General features: G+C 39.8%; 1 protein-coding gene across 1 annotated transcript in view; it reads right to left on the reverse strand.

The window, feature by feature from the left end:
- The window catches only part of LOC131891597 (tachykinin-like peptides receptor 99D), a 37,568-nt gene extending 27,529 nt beyond the window's left edge, over positions 1 to 10,039 (reverse strand). Inside the window, exon 1 of the mRNA XM_059241213.1 lies at positions 9,784 to 10,039. The gene's annotated coding sequence lies outside the window, so the exon portion shown is untranslated. The remainder of the gene's footprint in view (positions 1 to 9,783) is intronic.
- Positions 10,040 to 17,551: the final 7,512 nt, after the last annotated feature.

The raw sequence follows: 17,551 nt of genomic DNA on the forward strand, positions 1-17,551 counted from the left end.
AACTTGTCGACCAAACAACATTAAGACACGGAACCACAACAGTGTCAATGATGCTATGTCAAAACTACACACCAAAATTAACCTTTCTAAGGGTAAATCTTCCAATTATTGAAAGAACGATAAGCTCATTGTGGACGTCGGTCTTGTCCCTATAAAAGACAAATACAGTAAGCCAAACTTTCGTTCCCATTTAAGGAACCATGGTAGCCGAGTCGTCTAATGTACCCGATAGAGGTACGACATAGTTCAACAGAGGGCGTGGATTCGAATCCCGCCTTCGGAGAAAATCTTTAAAGGGAGGAGACGTGATCTAGTGGTTAGTGCAGTTTCCCAATACGAGAGAGGTTCCCTGTTCGAATCTCCTCCCCGACCTTTCTCAAGAGAACAAGAGAACTTTTAGACGCTAACCCTGCCCACAGACGGAGAACCCTAGCACCTTAGCACCCAAGAACATTCCTTTTCCCTTCTTCCTGTAGGTAATCATTCAGCCATCAATGTACGGACTAGGGGGTAGTACTACAAGCCTTGGTTGTTAATCACAAGACACTTTTTAACGAATACTTGCAAAAACTGTTATCTGCGGAGAGCCAAGTGTTTTTCTTCAAAATCGACCAACTAAACTCTGAATACATTATTAGCCAATGTACCTAGAGGACAAAGTACTCAACATTTTTGATCAAATATTTACCGTGCCATCATTGTATGATTTGTACGTACTTGAAGTAAAGTAATACGATCTTCAATTGTAAATTTAAGTTCCCATCATCCTTCTGTTCCTGTTTCGATCAATTTTAGAATAGTGCAGAGCCGCTGGAAACAAGGAGTGATTGTGAGTTTAGACACTGGTCTTAACATTGAGTTGTAACATTGAGTCACAACATAAACTTCTTTTTCCCAAGATATATTTGGGAAAAACTTTTCCTAGTTCATGTACACACTATCATCTGTCTGCGCCCACGAGAATCCCTCACAAAAGTGGTTATTTTGGAGTCGATTGGGAGACGGATATTCGTCGATAACTTGTGTTTTTTTAGCAGCTGAATGATTCAACTTGAGTAGTTCCACCCTATCCCAAACTTTTTGGGGATATGAATGAATAGACACTGAAAATATATGCGAGTAAGGTCGTGTGTTCAGGCATTCAACAAACATAAAACACACTTCGACCCATTTGTGTTTCAAGGTCAAAGACAAGACTTCAGCCATGAATCTTTGGGTGGTTTGGCTTCATTCTTGTTTGATCCACGGGGATCCTAAAGTTTTACAGACAAATTCTTTGGATGCTCTGTCTTGTTGTAGAGAGAGACACGCTCAATTGTTGTCTCCTCGTTTTGTCAAGCCTCGATCTATTAGGAACAAAAAAACGAGGACCAGGAGGGGGAACGGATCCTTGGAACAATGAGGTAAAGTTCTATCAAAAGAAAGCGGCGACAGTGGATCAAATTGAACTTTCGTTAAGGAACAAGCTGCTCGCTCATCCAATTCTAAGGCACTTTCTTGATTGCTTTATGAAACGAGCCACCTCTCATTGGTAAGGAGGTTGTGTGACAGCGCCAGTTCATTAGTGCGCTAAAAGAAAGAGGAATGCTTATGGTTTGGGTATCTTTTTAGTGCTCTTTTGACCAAATTTTCATGGAGAGTGGCTAATTATAACGTGTTCAAGATCAATGCTTTTGTGTTTGGGTGTCTGTAACGTTCTGCGACACTGAGATCATAAACATTAATACAAGGCCTGGCATGCATTATCCTTTGGTTGGCACACAAGTGGTCCTCGGACTATTTGGCAGTCCATTGGACTTCCTAATGACGACTTGCTCAGGGTTCCAAAGGGTCTTTCATCAATGGGATGCATACCTCTGCCCGACCTTTTTTGTTCCTTGCAACTCCAGCCGAACAAAGGCTGTCCAATTTGACATACAGCCTTGATAGATGAATTGTAATCAAGCTGGTGATCTGATGTCTACCCTCTGATAGCATTCCCACACCGAAGCTTCGCCCACTATTTCAGGGGAGCTCTGTTGGGCCTGCAACCCTGAGAACCACCGGATACAAGACCATTACCAATTCCAGTCAAATTCGTTCGGCGTCTCCATCAGCGGAACAAATCCGAGAACAGTCCGTGATTACTTTATTTGGAACTCCCACACAGGGGTTTTCGAACAAAAACCATTTGTCCATCAGGTTCTCACTTATATAGCCATCAACCATTCCATGGCTTTTTTGCATTGTGTCTCATGGATTGTCAGCCTTGTTTGACCCATATGTTAAGGCGTTTATCCACTAAATTCAATAGTTCCATCCAGATCAATGGAGTAGGTTAAGTCACTAATATTACAACTCTCAAGAAAACAAACAACTGCCTTGAAAATGCTGACCAACCATTTGTCCGAGCTGTTCTTGAAAAGTAATAGTATTTGCTCAAAACAATCATGGATAACTTGGGCGGTCAGTAAATTGGTATCACAATTGTATGACCTTTGGCGGCACTTTGCAATAAAAATCATTCGATTAATGGCACCAAATTCAAATCTTCCTCCTAACCGTAAGTTTTTTTCGAACCTTTTAACGAATTAGGTATGTCAGTTTTGTCGTTTTGTTAACCTTTGTGCTATCTACTATTGTACCAACCGAGCTCCTTTGGCTTTTGAGTGGGCTGCTCTTAAAAGTGGGCGTTCCCAAAAGTCTAACATTGCCAGTCTTGAGGATCTTCACTTCTTTGAATCAAGTTAAAGGTCAACAAGCGTCATCTACATGCATCAAATAATGCTAAAAATATATGTGCTTGGTTTGGAGATTCAACGAAAATTGGGGAATGGAAAATCTAGTTTTGTGATGACAGCCTTTGATTGATATCATCTAAACTTATTATATCAAAGGTGTTGCCAACGGATTAGAATTGCACAGCGCGCACATATAAACTGCATATTATCATCTCTTTGCACACTTGCCATTGATCCTCTCACATTTGGATGGGAATCTTTTAAGAGGCCTCGATATTTATTGGAGGCCTTCACTTTGTCCTACATCAAGATCGATCTTAAGGCTTTTTTTCCTCGTGAGATGGGGTCCTTCATCATCAATCCCAAATCTGACAAAGACTCAATTTCTCAATGGATTAGCCATTTCTCCGTGAAAATGGCTTTCATGTATTCGGTCAAAGCTTGACTCGAAAATTTCCCAAAACCCAAGCAAAATACTCAATTTTCAATAGCCCGGCAGAAAAAAAACCATGATGTTCAGCGCCCTCTCGTAGCAACTTTATGAAGCAGTCCCTACATTTACTTCAAATGGTAATAGGGGCCTCATTATTGCAAAATTCTTAGGAAGAACACATATAGGACCAAAGATCAGCAAACGATTGCATCTGATTGCATGTTGCAAGCGTTTTACTTGAACATGGGAGAACACTTTGACACTTGCATCCAGCATGGAATAGAAGCGTTGCCTTCTCATGTGTCTGATAATGGGTAGATTTTAACAATATCATCTTCATGGGATGCAGACCATAAATCAAATACTTCAACGCTCTGTATGCATACAATCATTAATGCAGCCATTAGTTAGACCTATTGTCACCTTATCAGACTGAATTGAATAAAAAAATCGAGTCAAAACATTTGTGAAAGGAAAAACATATTTGGGAGATTTCATTTGAACATGTTGCAACATGGAACTATTTGCTGCTCCACGAACACAATTTAGCACTAACTTCAAATCCATGTCAACTACCATATAGAATAGTTCTTGTACTTTATTGATAAATGCCATCCTGCCCAAAAAGGGGCTATTTTCCTTCATAATTGACTTTGGACTGTTCTTGTGGTCCTGCTCATCTCAAGAGGTCATTTGTTGTTGATTTTATTTGCTTGGGTGCACAAATGAGAGCTCACTAAAATACAAGGATGAGGTTCAATGATCAATGATCAACAACAATAGAGAATCCTCCAGGATCTCAGCGCCATTCCATCATTGGTGCTTGCTAGGTTCTCAGTATGAAGAAAACCAGGCTCATTGATCTCATATTACATTTGCTTGAGGGGACAAGCTAATTGTGCTCTCCATCACTAATCTCAGCTCAATCCCCCATCTCCACAACTCAATCACCATGATCCTGGTAAGGTAACTGAACAATGATTTACCTTTGCTAATGAGAAACTCACTCAGGCACATGTGCAACTGATTCCAGAGTTCAATGTTGGCCACATAGTGAGGCCGATGAAAAAGCCACTCACCTTGCTGTTAATCAAAGGCAACATGTCATGATCTTGGACAATTTCCAATGAACCAAAGATTCTCTAGCGGTTCTTTGATGGCTCTGCTTTTTCAGTGGTGCAAGATCAATCATATTAGTGCCAAAGGTCAACGTTGCATTTATCCTAATGAAAGAGCCTGGTTTTCAAATGCATTTGTTTGTTTGCCTATTTTCAGATGCCATGGAGCAAAAACAGTTAGAATAGAAAGGGACAATGCTTGAAATTTGAAAGAAATGGATGCTTCATTGGATTTTTTTCCTCTACAGGAATTCCAGTATTCACAAGGTATGTGAGACCATTTGGATTACTCTTATTGTATACTTAAAAGTCTCTTTGAAGTTCAATGGCACATGACTATAATTTTAGACCCATATACGTCGTTGTTTTGCATGTATCCTGTGTTTTGTTGTGATAAACAAATGTGTATTCACATTACAAGTCTTAATGATATCTTCTGCTCTTGCTGAGGTGGTTGTATCTTTACACTGTCATTAGTTGTAGCATAATGCATTGTCTTTGTTGGTTGATTGAAGCCAACGAATAATTTACGAACAGCTTTCCAACCATGATCCAATTTCGGGATTATCCCCTCAAAAAAAAACCTGCCGTGAGTCTTCCACTTCAAATAAATCCCGCTAGAGGGCGGAAGGTGTGCAACGCTCTCTGTAACCTGACGACGAACTCCGTTGAGCGCCATTGTATCCCACGTGACAAAAATGAGTAGGACAGACTCAAATAGTTTATCAAATACTACATGAATTGGGGCTTATGATGATCTTGGGTGTGCATGCCTCTTCATGCTTAGAACGGACCCAGGCTGGAAAAGTACTTGCACACATAGTCGTTGTTGTTCATTTCCAGGGAACAGATCATTAATCAGGCCAACAGACCCGAGATCCATCCAACCATATCGTCAGTCCCACTCACCCACCCACTCACCCAGAGACCGATCGCACTTCTTGTACCAATAGTTCTTTACGATCGAGTAGTACAAGGGGAGTGACTTTCCTCACGGGGATCTGCCAAACCATTTTTGATGCTCCAAGGCTTGTAGATTGGACATAGTGGCGTCAAAACGAGCTGCTTTGGAACTGACGCCTTCAGTAGAGTTCAACATCGTTGGGACCTTGTGGCGTGTTCCCAATCACTACTTCAGGGCCCGACATGATTCCTTCTCCTCTAAACACGTCATGAGCTAGTTGTTTCGTGAGTGAAGAAAGTAAGGACTTAATTGGTTGTCTGACAAATGTGAGGGAAAACAGTAATCAACAAGGTAAAGAGAAAAAACTGCTTCTCTCAGATTCTATTTCATAATCTTATTTGAAGTGAACCCAGGCTCACTCAACCGTAAAATAATCGAACCTGCTCTACATTCATGCAATTCAAACAGAAGCGGAGATATGTATTATTTCAGCTTAGATATCAAATTTGTGTCGAATATCAAGTGCAATACAAGTTATAGCTACTCTTGTTAGTTGTTAGACGAAGTTTCAAGACGTAGATTGTTAGAAAATTCAACTTGAAATAGAACATGTTTTGGAAAACTGTGGCACCGCAATTGGAAGGGATAACAAGTTCTGAAATATTTTATTCAGGTTTTTTTTATTCCGCTCTTTTTCGCTTACAAATGGTATATGAGAAAATTATCTTGTTAATGGGATCACCCAAATATGATTTTGTAACGATTATCAAAGATTGCATATCAAAAAGTATTGCCCCAATAAAACCATTCCGCAATTGCATTCAATTAGAAATAAGATTATGTCGTTCATAATGTGATGGAAGACCGCCTCATTGCGCTTGTTTTTTTTCTAAATTAAAGCATCATTGTACAGCAAGCGTGCGTCGAGTGAAGCCATTCGGGCACTAATACGAGCACGCGAGTTGGCCATTCGATTGGCGTCAACTGAAGTTGGTTCCAACAAAGCAATTTGATTAAAGGAAAAGGTCTCCCCCACGCACAGTCCATATTCCATTCTCGGGTCCAGAAATACGAGTTACACGGAGTGGGTTATTATCTCATAATGACCATAAAGTGACCTAAAGCTCAATCGAAAAGCCAATACTAAATAACGGAGCTCTTGAATAACGCCTGGACACAAAACCCGACCAAAGAATTCAAATATACCGTCATTGGTTTTTCTTAGTACAGATCTTAATGGGACTCTCTTCAGAGATGGAATCTGAGATTCGGACTTCCAGGTAGGGTGATCTTACTTCGCTCCAAAACACGATTTTGCCTTATAGAGACAAAGAATTTGCCTCTTCCCAGAAACTTGCCACAGGTGTTGTATCGCCAGACTTGACAATGGATTAAATAAATCTATTCCTTTTCAATGCTCCCTGATTTTAAAGGACAACAAACAATGTTCGACATTGCCGTGAGTCCCCCAATCACGTTTTATTTCCAGGAGTGAATAAATTTGCTCTTTCTACGTATGGCGAAAGTTGAGAGTGAAGTCTTGTCTCTTTTTCTTTTTCTAGCCGATTGCAAACCCTTTTCCAAATGTTTAGCAGCCTATAGTACAACCAATGCGTTCAAGGCCTGATTGGAGAACAAGTGGATCTCAATTTGCTAGCCTTTCAGATTAAAAGGCAAAGAGTCTCTTGAACTCGGACTCCGATGAGGCGGGACATTGCCTACCGATGAGAATGATAAAACATTTTCTAGCGGCTCACTACCTTATACATGGTAACCCACAAGGTGGTTTGTATATCCTGAAGATCCGTGCAATTTATTCCTTGGACAGGGAATCGAATTCCAACATGAAAGGAAGAAGCTCGAGATGAGAAGCATCCCCATCAACAAACTTTGGCTACTGAATCATAATACCATTCACTCCGAGAGGGTCTGTTTTGGCACACGGCTTGGTAGCTTGTGGTTTAGGGTAAACAAAAGTCATCAGCTCTTGCAATACCACAATGTGAAGGGTTCACAGAATGGAAAAGTCATTCCTCAAAAAAAATGTATTTTCCTCAAACACAACTACCTGTTTTGAAGGCACCATTCAATGGTTGTAATGTCTCACATCAATATATCCAGGTCCAATGTTTATTGTAAAATCCATTCAACTCATCAAATGGGATGATTTTTCAATTTGTGCCCTAGTTAAATAATAGAGCAATCATACTTAGAGCATATGTGATCATGTTAGTAATAAGCCTTTTAGACACTGCTGATTCCATAACACTGGAACGAGCATAAAATATAAGGAAATCTTTTAGACCAATATCTGGATGTGCAGGTTCAACCGAGCCTCAAATTATATCTTTACTATTGGGATAAAAACTATTCAACATCATTTTTAGCTCCATATGAGTGTGAATTAATCTCACTGCAGAATTTTTGAACTTGCGTTATCGCACCCCCCAAAAAACAAGACACATCATTGCATAAATAATCTAAATTGCCTAAAAGGGGGGCACCAACAAGGTACGAAGTAAACAAACAGCTGTTGTGAGTATCGCTTAATGCACGACTATCACTCTATGCAATATTTTCTTTCACGTATCTTCGTAAAAGTGTTTCTACACGCGTATATTGACGATCTGTGCGAACAAAGCTTCCCAAATCAATGTCTCTACAGGGGGCAAACGAGAGTATCGCTTTCAAACAAACCAAATTCGTGTCAATGGCCTAATATGGGATAATTAAATAGAAACCCGTCCTTAAAGAATGTGTTCCGGAACTAGAATTGGTGCCAAGTAAGCAAAACATGAAGGATATGTTGTCTTTAGGAGTTGCTTTTTATGATATGATTTTGAAATCCAGCCCTATGTGTTCTTTGAAATCTTGAACAATTCGTCGTGGCTCTGTCCTTGATTGGTTAATCCTCTTTTGTATGACCTAATGTGCCAAGAGCCACTTGTATCAGGGGTTCTAGATAGCCCTTGCAGTCCATTACTTTCCTGTTCAAGTCACGACCAATCTTGTTTTGGATGCAGCCTTCGACGATGAACGAAACGAAACATCTTGAGATCATTGACAGGGCAATTTGTTCAAAATCCCCGTCCATCCATCTCTAGCGCTCAAATAGGACAATAGAGATAGAGACTATTTGGAAAGGTTGGAGGGCTAACCAAGTCAGCTGACACGAATTTGACAATTTCTTGATTGCCACAACTTAGGGAATTACTGACGCCTAGAGTGCAAATATAAGACATTGGTTAGAAAAGTTCTTGATCTATAGAAACTATTGCTTCTGTAACTTTTGAAGACTGTCAAGACCACGACGTAGGTTCCTTATATCCCATGCCAAACAGAACGTGAAGAAAGTATGTGGTATCAACTCTAAAATAATACGCAAATTTTCAAAGTAGCAATGTCAGACTACTGCAAGTGGACCCACTCAGAGTAATCTCAATGACGGATACAGCCAATTCTAGATCCTCATCCTATATTCATATTTGTTAGTCAAACATTGCAAAAGGGAGGAGATGTGAGATGGGATGAAAATGTTAACCCAGAAAGGTCTCCACTTTAATTCTGCTCCAAACATTCCCAAAAATCCCTTAGATTCTGATTCACACCATCAGCTGGATAGCCAGCTTCATAGTGAACTAAACACTTTCTTTGGAATATTGAATGTGGATGATGCCATGACTGACTCTGCTGACAAGTCAAGGCCAAATTGCCAACTCTGGGATTCCAAATACATGAATAAATGTGCTTTTGGGAAACTGACTCAACTGCTTAAGCCCAAATCATTTCCAATACAAACTACGGTGTTCACTTGAAGTTTTTTCAATGTGTTCAACAGGACATTTTACAAGAAGAATGGTTTGACTTGGTCCTATGGCTTTCCTTTTCAAATCATTTTTTAAATTTTAAGCTCACTTTATACGCAATCTTAGGAAGACAATGATTGGAACTCAATATTTTGTACGGCAGATACAGGTACCTATTGCCTTGAAACCTTGAAATTTGTTGCTTTAAATAAACTTGTCAACAGATAGTCTCTGTGTCTGTACAAGTGTCTGTGAGCTGGGCTCACTTTAAAGAATAATTTGAATGAGCGCCAAATGCGTCAATTTCAAATTCAAACCTGGAATTGTTTTCGATGTTTTCCATCAGAAGGTCAGTAAAGGGACGAACCTACATAAACTAAATGCAATCTATCCGTGGGCGTTATTTCGTTAAAGCGGTCGCTACATATTGTATTAAGAAAGCCAATCGCAAGATTCTAGAAGTTATGCCAGATTGATTGACGTCGTCTCAATTGTCACTTTACTCTCACGCTTCGTAGATTATAATTCCAATTCTTTTCCATTCCCATTAATATGCTCTTGACAAAGGCTATCGATAAAAACGCACCATATTGTGCACTAGCTAATTTCCTCCTAGATTTGCCAGAAGAAAAAAGAACTTTGTTTCTACATCACATCAACTATTCATGACAAAAGCTGAGCCTTTTCCATCACGGAAATATCAAGCCTTGCCTCTCGTCTTGAGGAGCCTTGAAGACCCTTCGTTTAATATCATTGAGGCGAGTTTGATTGCGAATTTCCGTTGCCCTGATTGAGGACTTACCTCGAGAGGGGTAAAAGTAAAAAAGGCTTCTTTCTTCTTGGCCTTGATCACGAATTGGACTCGAAATGCCTTGTACAAACACGATCTGAGCTCACTCACAAAATCACGCAACACATCATGATGCCAAACTTGGGGCTCGTCAGCGTGTTGAATATGGCTTTATAGTGTTTATAAGTATGAATTGGGCTTTTCCGAATGCGTTTTGTTCCCCTTTCGCCAAGCCTCTCACTTGACAAATGCAGGGATGTAAGCCAACTTTTGAGCAGGTGCAGTCCAAATAAACCGACGACCACAGAGAGAAACGCCGTCCAGAGGAATTGCGGGGGCTCGGGACTTGTCGGTCGTCGCAATCCAGACGCTCGCACTCTCTCTTCACCCCCCCTTCTCTCTCTCTCTCTGTCTCTCTCTCTATCCAGTTCAGCTGGAGTAGGAATTGTAGCTCCACGGTGAGTGTCCCAATATCCCAAAAGGTCTGAGAGACTCTCTACGAAGGTCCGAGCCCGGAAATCAGACCAGAAACACGATCGACTCCAGAAGAGAGTCTCGGGATTCGAGAGTGAAGGAAGCGAAAAAGGCTGGGAGAAAGAGACGCAGAGACGTGGAGCGAGAGAAAGAGATGAACGGGGGAGAGGCATCCATCCTTCCCTCTCGTCTTCACATTGTGGTCCAAAGATAGGAGGCGACGTAGAGCGCTAAATGTCTTAGAGTAGAGTCAGAAGTCAGGAGAAGATGGAATCGGGCTTGTTAAACTTTTAATACACTTTCAATAACTCGCGAAATCTTGAAAATGAGTAAGCCTTTTTGTTAAAAAAAAATGTCGTTAAAGACAGTGTGTTTGCTCTTTAATAATGTGATATTTTTTTGCCATAAGTTCTGTTTGCTATTTTAATGAAACTGCACCTGTGTATGGCAACATTCTAAAAACATTTTTCTTGGACGTAAACGTTATCAAGCGGTTGGTAATTTTCATGTCATTCGTGAGACATTAACATTTTTATTCTCTCCTAATCATGGCCAACGAATACTTTCGAACACAGAGGGCACTTTAGACCCGCTCAATCTTTGATGCATAAGTAGGCATAATCCTTTGTAATTGAATCCCGCCACCAACCTCGGAGACGATTTCCTCAACAACGACCACCCAATTTCTTCTCCGAAAGTCATAAGCTCCAATGAATAATACGGTACGAGGCCTCTACAATCAGTGAACCACGTGGTCGTTCTTCAGGCCTACTTCTCCTCCTCAAACCCTAATAACGGCTCATTAAATGTTGTCAAGTGCGTTTTGGGAGCAAAAAAAGTGCAGAAAATCCCTGCTCCAAATTGACATTTTTTAGGGTGGCTCAACCATGATTGGTGGTGAAAAGTAATTCCGGGCCTACTCACTTTCTTGATTAATTAACTAATGAAGCTAGTAAAAGTTTTGAGATTTTTCGCTCAAAAGTGCTGAAGGAGTGTTTCAGCACAATTGGATTTGATTTGCAATCAAATTCCACGAGAAGTGCTGACAAACTGGTCTTTCTGGCTTGTGAATGATGAATACGCATGCAAGCAATGGAACAAAGTGGTCGAGCATTAAGTAATTGCATAATAGAACCAGACTGGTTCTCAGCTGTCCTTTGAGGAATCACGGAGTTCACCGTCGCTTTAAGGCTTGTCCAGCTATTGACTATTTCTGTTGCATTCTCAACTTCCGACCTTGTAGGTGGAAACTCAAACAGTTTTTCATTTTTTGTAGAGTCACCTATGTATTACGCTTTTATACACCCAATAGTCAAGAGAAATCAATTAAAGTTGGTTCATTGATTGGTTAGTTAATCCGAGTCTGACTAAGAAGTCCGTTATGATCAATGTAATTCTTGTGTTGTAAAGAATATGCTGGAAACGCCTCTGAAATTGACATGAAAAGAAAAAAGCTCAAACAAAGACTGGCGTAACTTTATTATCTAGCTGAATTTCAAATCTTTGGGGTGAAGAATCGGTCACAAACGAACTACGTACCATTCCTCTCTTATTTTCCGAGCCTTGAGAAATCTAATCACAAACCAATGTTTGTCAATGAAGCAACTAGTTAAAAACATGTTTAATTATGCTTCATTTTCATTGAGAATAAAAGGCGTTCAAGGCATTGAATGAAATAATACGAATCGAAAATGAGGGCCAAAAAAGGGGAAATACTGTTTTGCCATGATTTAGGACTGAGAAAGAATAGCGAACGCTTTAAGCAAAAAGTTTCACTTCTGGGAAGCAAATTACTATGAATGTCTGGTAAATGGATGAACTTTTATGTACAGGGCTGGGACGAATGATACCACACTTTGTTACAGAGTACAAAGTGCAAGGAATGAATTGTCTTTTAGGAGTTGATCACGATCCAGCTTTTTGGTACAATTTATGCCCAGCACGCATTCGCTCATCAACATAGAGATCTACGCACACTGTAAATATGAATATGCCCAGCCCTGTATCGTGTCACCTTTTCTACCTGGCGATTTCTAGATAAAAGCCTAAATGATACCAAGGATAAACGTTATGCGATCCTGATAAAAAAAACGAACAAAGACTTGTCCTTTGGTTAACGAAGCCCAGGGATAACTAATTGAATCAGATGAATCTAAGGGTGAATGACAGCACGCCCCCCCCTACTAACAGGACCTAGGGGGTTGATTGTTTTGGAAATGGAGCAAATCAACATTGACACCTGGACACTTTTGGACACGCCCTGGAGACTCGAGTTCAAACTCGATAATTAGTTTTCCCTGCCCTAATTTCAAGAATGTGTGTTTCCCCTCCCCAAGTCTTTGCTCCCCAGGGGCCGAAATTCCATTTCATTGAGGTCATTAACAAAGCGAGACGAGTTCAAAAAGACGAAGCAAATACAACCCAGGGACATGTACTTGAGAATCTGGATCAAGAATTGATGCACACAAGTGTGTATGCCTCAGTTTCCCTTCAAAGGACGGTCGAACCCACACCCTATTAGGTATCAATAGTAATATTTGGCCTCTGTAACTTCAAAAGGCCTCTAAAAGGCATATTTCTGCCCGAAGAAACGTAACATGCCGGTATCTCTGTAGTAGAGTCTTGGGCCTATAACTCCATACTGATTGTGTTCATTCGGGTTATCACGTTCGCCACCTTGATGATTTTAAACCCTTTCGATTGGGTCTCATGGAAGGATTACTATTTTGATTTCCATTTCAAATCTGAAGCAATTTCAGCTACCACAATGATTAAATAATGTATTTTGTACTTTTGCAATGTGATGTTGATGTAATATTTTGAGGTCGTCGATGGTGAAGCCATTAGCGCTATAGAGAGTATGGCTCTTCATAAACCACTGGAGTAAATGGACTTCAGTGTCATGAGTATACCTCAAAACAAGGAGTTATAACCTGAAGAAAAAAAATGTTTAACTATTTTTGCCCTTTTCCCACTTTCTCGACTCTAATTCGACCCTTTTTCCCATTTTTTTCACATTCGAGGACACTTTTAGCCCCCTTATTGTCATTTGGGTCCTTATCTGCTTCCTTCTGAACTTTTTGTTCCTTGTTTGGGCTCTTGATGTAATGTCGAACATTGCCAGAAAAATAAATGTTACCGTAATTTCTTGTGAACTTAATGGATAGCCTGGTAAATACAGTTAGGTGCCAAGGTTTTGTAACATATAAAAATGGAGCAAACAGGCTAAAAGGTGCTAAAAACTACTTTTTCCCCGCTGTAACATTTTTTTCTTCATTATTGCAACGTATTTTTTAACATTTGCGCCTTTTCTGCACATTTTCACAATTTTGTTTTAAGTTTCGACGGCTTTTTTGTGTTTTCTCTACTTTTTTCTCAACTGATTTCGACTAATAAGGCGACATTTTTTAAGGTTTAGTCATGAGTAGACTCCGACAAAAATTTTTATTCGTATGTCGTTTTTCTTTCCAATGTCTGATCACTTCATTTTAGCGTGCTCTAGTTCAGCTTTTTCGCATATCCGAAGCATCAAACTTCTGCAATTTCTGCTCAACGTGAAAACAACATATTTTGTCGGAGTCTGGTCATGAGTAAGGTCTTCATGATCATGCATAAAAAAGAAACTTAAGATGCAGAAAAATATGCAAAAAACGAACCCAAGATGCAAATAAGGATACAATTAAACTTCAAAGATGCTGCATACTGCTGTGGCATATTAAGTTATTATAAGCAATTTGTTTAGCTCTTACATTCTTAAAACGGTTAACAGTAAGCTCTGATTCCAGTGGATCAGCATCTGAACTATAATCCAAGACAAAACTTCCATAACAATTGTAGGTGTTGTCGTTACAACAGCTTTGACCTGTCAGTCTGCCTAATGCCATTCTTTGAAAGTGCGAAGTAGGTTGCTGCTTGTGTTTTTTTTGTTTGATAAAATATGCTCATTCAATGTTTCCAGTGTTTAGATAACAGGCTCCATGAGATCGGGATCCAAGGAAAGGTTCTCGATTGGCTGAGAAGTTTCATTTGTGGTAGGAAACAATTGGCTAAGGTTGAGGAATCCCTTAATGACATACATCATGTCAAGTCGGGTGCTCCTCAGGGATCCATTTTAGGTCCTCTCCTTATTATCAACTTCATTGCTCCAATTCAGAAGCTCACTCCTTAAGTCAGTATCTCTTCTTATGCCGACGACACGAAGTTAGTTTCTGGTAGAAATGACCAAGATTTCAATAGCCTTGGACTTGGACTTAGATCAAATCTATTATTGGGTTGCTGAGAGTAAGGGCGGCTTTTGGGGGGGCTTTGCAATACGATGGAAAACCAGGATTGACTTCGGTTTGAGGATTGAGGGAGAACTAGTGCTGAGGCGAGTCCAACAAATGACTCGAGTCTTTCACAGTCGAACAAAAAGACTCCAATTGCGAAATCTAAACCAAAGAATGATATTTTTTCACAAATCCGAACTTGAGTTGTTTGCAAAGGACTCGAACTCGACACTGGACTTGTCCCAGCACTAGTCCTACTTCCATACTCAAACCGGATTCAATCCTGTTTTTCCATCCTAATATAAAGCCGGCCCAATAAGGCCCTGAACGGAATGAAGTTCCACTCAGTGACCTTTGGGTTGACGCCTTTGAATACTCCACTTGTAGATATTGGAGGTAAAGATATTGAGCAGGTTTATGAAAGATCTAGGCGCAGTCCTCCAAAATGATGGAAAGTTCGATGAGCATATCCGGTTGCAGGTGGGTAAAGCTTTTCAATTATGTGGTTGCATATATTGTACGTTTAAGTCTAGAAATAGTATCATGATGCTAACTCTGTACAAGTCGATTGTTCAGCCACATCTTGAGTATTCCTCGCCCATTTGGGCTCCAATTAATTCAGCAGGCCCAAAGATGTTTTACTAGGAACACTGAGGATATGAGAGCGCTCTCGTATTGGGAGAGGTTAGAAAGGTTGGGATTGTGCACCACTCAGAGAAGGTACAAAAGGTATCTGATTTTGTATGTTTTGCAGTCCTTGCCAAACCTGCAATTGTTAAATTTCGACACGGATACTTGTTAACATCTGGGCTCGAAAAAAAATCATGTTACTAAAAACTTTTTTTAAGCACGAAATATTTTCATCTCAACAAAAAGAAAATCATGTAGACATCTACAAAAGCAATAACAGACCCGTAAATTGACAACATGATACTAATTTTGCATTTAACTAATCACCAAAATATTTCAAGATATTTTATTATTCCAAAATCAAGAGCTTGAAGAGACCTGGGCTTAAAATACAAGTACTTTTGTCCACCCGGTCGAGTTATCCCCTGGGTCGAGTTGTCCGGTCATCGTTTTTTTTAGTGTGAAGTATTGGAATTTCAGTTTTTAAGCCAAAGAAGGCAAGCAGGAACCATTCTATTGGAGGGCTACTGAAAAGGGACAAACTGATCAGATTTGGACTGCACAGTATGTGAAGGAGGTACAAAAGGTATCTTCTAATATACATTTTCAAAAACATCCATGAGCTTCGTCCTCGACCAGGTTTTAGGATCAAATGTAGTGTTTGTAAAGGTTTAGTACACTTTGTAGATCCACACAATTCAGGCCAGCCAAAACAATGAAGCACTTTCCTCTCTCACTGGCTCCTACAATGTTCTATTTGTTCTCCCCCCCNAAAACGAGTGTATATCTAGTCATTCACATCGTAATGGTGTTCACATATGTGCCAGACGTACAATTTCAGCTACTATCAAATGCCATTTTGACTGCAAATGTATTTGACTTATTCATGTTCAAGATCGTTTGTAGTGGCAAAATTCAAACCCCCATATAACTTGAATGATATTTTTTAATCAGTATCATGCATCAAAAATAAATCTTCTTCCCAGCATGCCAAGGCTACGTGTACAATCAGACGTGAAACGAGTTGAAATCATATGAAGTGATAAAAGTTGCTTTAAATGTGTCAAAAGAATTCTACATATTTTTTTAATTTTTTTGGCACAATTTTGATTGGTTTTCTCCCATTTTCTGCCACCATTTTTTCCGGCGGGAGGTCGAAAATAGTCTAATCATTTCTCATCCTTTCGCCCATCCGAAACGGCAAACTTGTGGAATTTCTGCTTGATGTGAAAACAACATATTATTTCGGAGTCTTTATCATCAGCTACAACTAGCCAATTTGCATAGGGACATTACTCCCTGCAAGTTAGATATTGATTATCCGCGATTGGGTTTGAGCGTTTGTCTTTGTTGAGATGTTCAATTAAGGTTGTGGGCACTCCAAGAATTACTCATTAAAAGACATACTTGACAAAAGAAGTAGGTTTAATTGACACCGGTAAAAGCTCAATCTAACAAGAACCTTATTGTTTCAATTGTTAAAGAAACAATTCCAATTGTCCTCTATGGATACTAAGTACAAGTATCGACTATAAAACCGATACACTTACATTGCTTATGTGTACCCTTAATCATCTGACAAGTAAGATTGTTTCATTTGACATAGTGAAAGCGTGTTATCTTTCTGCTACAAGAGAGAAAGAAAAAAAAGGTATTTTTACAGCATGTTCATTTTTGATGGTTTCATGCTCATCTATTTCGGTGACCGGACAACCCGACCCAGGACAACCCGACCCTGAGGCCAGCCCAACCTAGTACAATAACTAAACACAACCTAATGACCCAAAAATCTTGATTATGTTAACTACATTCAATATGCTTGCAAAGATGTTAGCATCAGTAAGGCATTGAATAGAAAGATCAAATTTGATGAAAACATCATCAATTATCAGCTTAATTTCTGCACTGGGTTGAGTTGTCTGCTGAGTCGAGTTGTCCGCTGGATCAAATTGTCCTGAAACCATCCATTTCCCTCAAAATTGTGGTGAAATATTTTAGGGGCCTTCTTCAGGGTTTTAAGTATCATTTAAATCCCTTGCTGAAATTATGCTTGGACCAAAAAGGAGCAATAGGAAGAAGTTGCTTTTGATTTAACAAGATCCTTAAAATGTCTTTGCTTATCACCAATGAGTTATTACATGTGTCCTCTAATGATTTGAGCCATTAACCTAGCATTCTAGTCCTGCAAGCGTTTGATCGGTGATTCATGTTTCTATTTCTCGTTTCTCCACTTGTACCGTATGAGTACTCCTCATTTTGAGATTCTCGCTCGTCATTCTGGTGATTATCGTTTGCATTTCTTGTCACCAATTCGTCTTCCAATTCAGCGAATCCAATGAATGACCACCCACCGCTCCATCAAAAGACGTCACCCCACGAGCTTGTCAAAGAAATTCTTGCCTACCTCT

This window comes from Tigriopus californicus, chromosome 12 (genome assembly GCF_007210705.1).
Source record: "Tigriopus californicus strain San Diego chromosome 12, Tcal_SD_v2.1, whole genome shotgun sequence".
NCBI lineage: Eukaryota > Metazoa > Arthropoda > Copepoda > Harpacticoida > Harpacticidae > Tigriopus > Tigriopus californicus.